Source organism: Caloenas nicobarica, chromosome 1 (assembly GCF_036013445.1).
Source record: "Caloenas nicobarica isolate bCalNic1 chromosome 1, bCalNic1.hap1, whole genome shotgun sequence".
Taxonomy (NCBI): Eukaryota; Metazoa; Chordata; class Aves; order Columbiformes; family Columbidae; genus Caloenas; species Caloenas nicobarica.
This window is the reverse complement of record NC_088245.1, coordinates 71755578-71762262: the sequence shown is the minus strand read 5'-3', so window position 1 is coordinate 71762262 and position 6685 is coordinate 71755578.

The window sequence follows — 6685 nt, the reverse complement described above, 5'->3', positions numbered from 1 at the left end:
AAGAGGCTGTGCAGTTTCCATCCTTGGAGGTTTTCAAGGTCAGGTTAGGCAAAGCCACCACTGGAAATATTCCAGGCCAGGCTGGACAGGGCTCTGAGCAACCTGATCTAGTTGAAGATGTCTCTGCTCATTGCAGGGGGGTTGGACTGGATAACATTTGAAGGTCCCTTCTGACCCAAACTATTCTATAATTCTAAGCCCTGAGTAACCCAGTCTGATCTCATGGCTGAGCCTGCTTTGGACAGGAGTTCAGTCATCCTGAGGCCCCTTCCATAGCAAACTATTCTGCTAGCCTACAATCCTAATTCTCTTTGAGCTTTACCGTCCTCATACGCTTGAGACTTTCATAGCCTCTGGTGAAAAATCAAAGCATACAGTATGGCATTCTTTCTGCTTCTACATAAGCAAGGAAAGGCCTCACTCCTTCACTTACCCTTAAAGCATGATTAGGATGGTGGGATTTGACTCAGTCTTTTATTTTTTATCCATTTACACCATACACCTTGGTTTCTTTTCAAGACCATTTTTCATGTGCACATCATGCAAAAATCCTTCAGCAGCTCTGTATGGAGGACAAAGACTAAAGCAAGAGACTGTGGGAGAGGGGGAATCCCTTTCTGTACTACATGCAAAATTTGAATATTTATATTACTTTTAGGAAAACTTTAAAAAGAAGAAAAATAGAAGTAAAACCACAATGAAAATAATTTTATTTAGCTGGCAGTTATGGTGATGTTCATGGTTGAAGGTGTACGAATCACAATGTTCCTATGCCACAAAGCAACAGCCCTGCAAGAGCAGAGGTTCCTGGGGGCTATATCTCTTGCTACTGTAAAATATCAAGAGGTGCTTGATATTGAACAATTGTTTCTAGCAGTCACACTGCAAATAAAGTAGTTTCTCATCTAAAACATATACAATGATGGTTGTGGTACAAGTTTGGCTGGACACAGAAGGCAGTTGGGTTTATCATTGTGGCTGACAAAACACAAGATAGGTCCCCACTCATCTTTGTTATGTGAAAATTTTTGCAGATTCAGTATACAAATAAAGCCAGAGCCAAGGAGAAGCACATAGTTTTGATTAATGCAGGCTTTGCTCCTTCTCTCCCTTCCCCTCCCCATGCCTGGCAAAGGCAGCCATAGTGTTGTGGAGCAACCAGCCCACCCCATAGCACCACACAGCTGTGTGGCTTTATGGGAACCAGACACATATCTGAAAACAGAGACAAACCTCACTATCATCCCTGGACAATAAAGATTTGTCTTCACTCACACGCAGAATAAAGTCACAAAGAACTGCAAAGGAGTGACTAGTCCTATACAAAGAGGAGCAAAATAGTAACTTTATTGAACACCCACTGCCACATAAAACATCTGTCTGCATTTATGCTGTGCACTGAATAACCTTCAAGTAGACTAAGTCATGAATCTTGACTTGCTGACAACTAGCCCTGTCACACTGCTGCTGGTGGGATGCAATCTGAAATTTCAAGGTGCCCACCTGGCAACTCGCTCTGTCCTGCATCTCTGCTGCAAGGATAACCATGCACTCAGGGCCTGAGGCAAGGAGAGGGATTGAGAAATCCCAGCAGAGGAGTGTCAATGATATTTAAAGCTACTCTTTTAATTACTAACCTCAAGTTGAGGTGCGACTTGGGGTTTGGAAAGGACTACTGAGTACTCCCCCATCTTTCCATGAGCAGAGGCATAAGCTGGCTTATGCCTGCATAAGCTGTAGATGCAACAACACAAAGTCAAAAAACCTGTCCTGTGGTGTGACTTCCCCAGCTTTCCTCCACCCTATTCCTTCCTCACACAGAGCCACAGGGTAGCATCTTGAGATGCAAACTCCTTTTATGCAGCAGGACCTGCTGTGTTACTGTTTCAAAGGGAACAATTTTGATGGTGGGACACAAGTGCAGTAATCCAGTGTGTGGTCAGTTAGGGACTAAATGCCAGCGTGAAGAACAAGGCATAAAAGGTCACTTCTCAGCCGCAGCCCAAGTATCTATTAAACATGAAACAAGCAGCTAGAGAAGAGAAGCATTCAACATGCCATGAATGGCTGCCTTGTGGATTCATTTTGCAAGATCCATGCATGTGGAAGCCTGTGTCCAGCAGTGGAAAAAGAAAATCTCACTAACCTATTTTTATCATTGCCAACAAAGTCTGGCAACTGTCTAGATGTTCTAGGTTGATTTAAAAGTGACTTTTGATAGGGCTCAAGGCCCTCAGTGGTGGCAGTTCAAATTAGGTCATTTCCTCAGAGCTGCCAACAGGCAGAAACTGAAGAGTTGACTATTTTATAATCATCATAATTATACAGTGGCCATAGGCTTAAACCACCCCCTAAACATAGAAACCCAACAAAACCCAGCTTGGTCTGTGCTAAGTTAGTGCTTGTGCTCCTTAGTTGGAGCAGCTACTCTCACCCAGGGACAGCATCCCCTGGCCCCACGGGATGTCCCTCATGGGCAACAGCAGCAGCAGGGACTTGTTTTCTCCACTGCAAATCACCTGGCTCCTTACACAGCTTCCAGGACTACACAGCACACCCCTATCCTCCCAGAGTGCTCACACCCTCACCCACCTTCATGTTATCAGCCTCCTGCCAGCAGCAGACTGTCAGTGAAAAATAAAGAAAACAGGATGAAAAAAGGTGCTGAAGTACTCAGATGCTTGTATCATTGCCTACAGCTGGAGGCTTGCAAGGCAGCTGTCTCTGCAAAGGCTTGCAAGCTCCTGCCTTCAGACCTTGTAAGAAAACAGGGCAGGACTCAGCTTGAACTTCACAACACATTCCCCATGGAAACTGCATCTGACTCACATTTATCCCTGGGATTTTAGTCCTCACCACTTTCCCTCCCCCTTTTTCCCCCTCAGAGCAATTGCTCTGAAGATGGGCTCGGATTCATAGATTCATCCAAAAAAACAAGATCAGCGGAGATGTACAAGCAGCTCTTAAGCATCTGCAAACCCTTCATATTATTTTCTCCTGCAGGGAAGAGGTATAGTCCTCACTGGCATAGCCTGTCAAAATAAATCCAAGCTTTTCTGTCTACTGGAACAGTTCCTTTAGGAGCTCTTTTCAAAGTTACCCTGCAGGTAACTACAACCTCCCCTTCTGCAAATACATCTTATCTCCACCCTTTCTGAGTAAGTCTATTAATTGCTGAAACATAGAATGTGGTATGATGGATTTACATTTTTAAAGTGGCTGAGAGGATAGGATTTATTCTCCTCCACCAGAAGTGTTAGGCTCACACCTTTCTTTCCACTACTGCCAGTTTCTTCCCACATCCCACTCTGTTTCTAGGACCTGCTGTCATTTCTTCCTTATATTCAATTATGGTGCTGGTGTGCTAGGACTCCTGTAAAATGACAGTGTGCTGTACCACAGAAGACTTTCCCTACTCCACTGTAAAGGAGCAAACCATTTTCCAGCAATAAACCCTGTCCCTGTGGAAAAACAGGCTCCCCCTGCCTTGCTGCACCTTCCAACACTGTTGACCATGCAGGTAGCTTAAAGACTCTCTCCATTCCTGAGGCAGGCTAGCTCTGATTTTCTGAAGTCTAAAAAGCTTTCTTCTGGCATAATTAGCTCATAGATCACCAAAGCCAGCCTTCCTCAGGACTTTGTAAAGCCCTCACCCCTTACTCAAACATTGTCTTATGCTTGCAACAGTAGATATGCTGTTTCCTGAAGCAAATTCCCAAATTCTGCATGCACTCTTTTTCCCTCCTCTCCTTGGCTAGCTTATAACACATAAATAGCCATATCCTTTAGCATTTTAGCTTTACCTTCTCTTGTTTTCCTCACAGCAGCAGACATGAAGTAGAGCTGACAGCAGCCTCAGAGCAATAGGGCACAGAGCCTGCCAATGCTTCCCTACCTGCACAAGCCAAAACCCGGCAGCAATCTGGGCTTTGCTACTTGGCCACACGCATTTCAACACCTAGTACAGTCTTTGCACAACATTATCCATTTAACAGCATTACAGGCGGTGTTCTATGTTAGTGCCCGACATAGAACCTGTTCCCATTACCAGTTATCATCTCTTCTCTCTCAATCCAAGCAAGTATCTAGACAAGGGCTGCTCTGATCCTACAGCTCTTTGCTATCCACAGGCAATTCCCATAGATTATATAACATATAGTGTCATGTTTGGTCACAAAACATAGCTACATTAAGTAAATTTATTGCAAAGGATTAGCAGCACCTGTGTTTAATGAAGAAATCTGCTTGTGTTTGGGAACAAAGCTGCTTAGGTCCTTTTACTTTCTGGAATGGTTTCTCACATTCCAGGCAGGTTTTAAGGTCTTAACATAGTTATACCTGTTTACTGATGGGAAGCTAGGATGGCATAGAAAAGACAAGTATTTTACTGTAATATGTTTTCATTTACCCTGTCTACTCCTCTCATAGACATTACATCCTACCCTTGAGATATTTTTTCTCTATAGGTCTTATGCATCAGTACTTGCTCCTCTGCTGACTCACTGAACGAGGACAGACCCCTTCCCTAACAGGGATCCTTGCCTTGTCCTGACTCACTTTGCTCTCCCTCCCTTCATAAGCATTACACCAGTGTTAGTCACTTCTGCCACAGTATATGCATGGAAAAATAAAATAAATCACTGACATTTTTCCACAGTGTTTCCCCTTCAGTATTGCAATTCCCTCACTTCCTGCTTCCCAGAAAAATCTATCCCTTTTGTTCACCTGAGCCTCTACATATTACTTGAAGTCACATTCTGCTCCAGCTTCCTCAAGACAATCCTGACCTAACTTGAAGATGAGTACGCACTCCCTGCTCCTTGCTTGGACAGTCAGTGCTACAAACTTTTTTTTTTTTTGCTAAGAGCTGACATCACTTAGAACTAAGTTCTTCAGTAAATTCGGTCACAACTGCTACATAGAAATAAAACTTATCATTGAGCTCATCAGTATTCACTACTGAGAAATATTCATTTCAGGCTAGCTTGCAGATCTTAAGAAAACTGCAACTAGACTTTACATCTGTAGTTCATGTTCCTGCTAAAAGAAAAGCAATATTCAAGTAATAAACAGTAGCCCTTTCTTCTCTGATAAAAGATGACTTACCCATCTGCTGCTTATTCAGAAAACACCAACCTACACACAGAAGATGTTCAAAAAGAAGGGCCAAAGACTGGGCTGTAGGACTTAAACACTGGGGGAAGGAGGCAGACATCACAGAGGCATGAAGTGTTGCAGTAAACACCATGGGTAAGGCAGCAGCATTAAAAGGTAAAGACTGACTCACAGGAAGCCCTCATCCAGCTTCTACAGAAGGTGGCAACAGCAGAAGGTACAAACCTAAGGCTTCCTGTACATTCAGTTGACCTGGATGCCAGTTTGAAAGCTTCCTCTGTAGCCATCACCCAAACTCATCTCACAAGCTGAGGTGCTGGGCCTGCAGCTTAGTTCTCGTCACCCTAGTTACAACTCACTGCATTTTCTTGGACATTGCCAAACACTGCTAGTGTTGGACACTACAGACAGATGTTGGTGACTTGAATGCATGCACCAACATGGAGCAATAAAACGAAGGGTAGTTGAAGTCAGCAGTAAACTTCCATGATGGATGACAACAAATCACCCCAGCTCTTTCAGGTGCCAGGTTCAGTCTCATGCCCAGGATTGCACAGCTGACAAAAATGCTACATCTCTGTTCTGTAAGAGCTCAGGCAATGTTCAGACACATGATAGGTCTCAAATTACCATATGAGATTAGATTTTTCCCTCCAGGCTCTCTCATATATCAAGGAACAAAATTAGATCAACTCCTTTCTGGAATCATTCCAGTCTCTGTAAGGCACACAAAAGCATAATTACCATTTGACATTTTTGAAACCCAGACTTTTTTTTTTTTTGAGATGACCCTGTTAACATAGAATAGTGCAATGCACTACAGAGGAGAGCTGTATGGTTTGCATAGCTCCTTAGACAAGTGACGGTGTGTAACAAAGGTGAGAAATACATTCTTGCATTAGTCCAATGCTATAGCCAGAGCCCAACCCCCAACAATTCCAATATTTCTCATAATAAATACCAAACTCCTTACAACATAAAGGTGGGAACAAGCAAGGACTACTAAGACATTTGCTGTACCTAGAGGACAAAACCCAGAAGCTTCTAGGAACATACTCAAGATACTTCAGCAGGGGAACACCAGATACAGGTATAGCACATCAACTTGCTGGTAAGGATGCAAGTCCATAAACAGCCCCCACCAGAAAATATTTTAGAGAAAAAAAAAGGTAAAACAAAACACAAAGCCATTTAGAGTAGAAGTCCAGGACAAATGGGTAATTTTTAAGCTATGGGTTCCACAGTAATATATCTTCTCTCTGATACCTACTTTTAAACTGAAATGGGATAGCACAGCTGTAGCTGCTGCTACAAGCAGCTATCGCAGAGCTGTAGAGTAACTTCTCTACAACTTCCCCCCCCCCCACTTGGAAACCTGAGATTTGGCACACATGCCTTAAGCCCTTGAGGCTACTTTGCTGGCTTAGGAGAAACAAAGCACAAAGCCAGCTACTGTGAGCACACCCTATGTGAATCTGCCGTGTCACAGAACTGAAGCCATGTAAGATGTCAGGGGACAGTGTTACATCAGCAGACAGGCTGATACAAGCTGGCTACAGAGTAGAGCCCA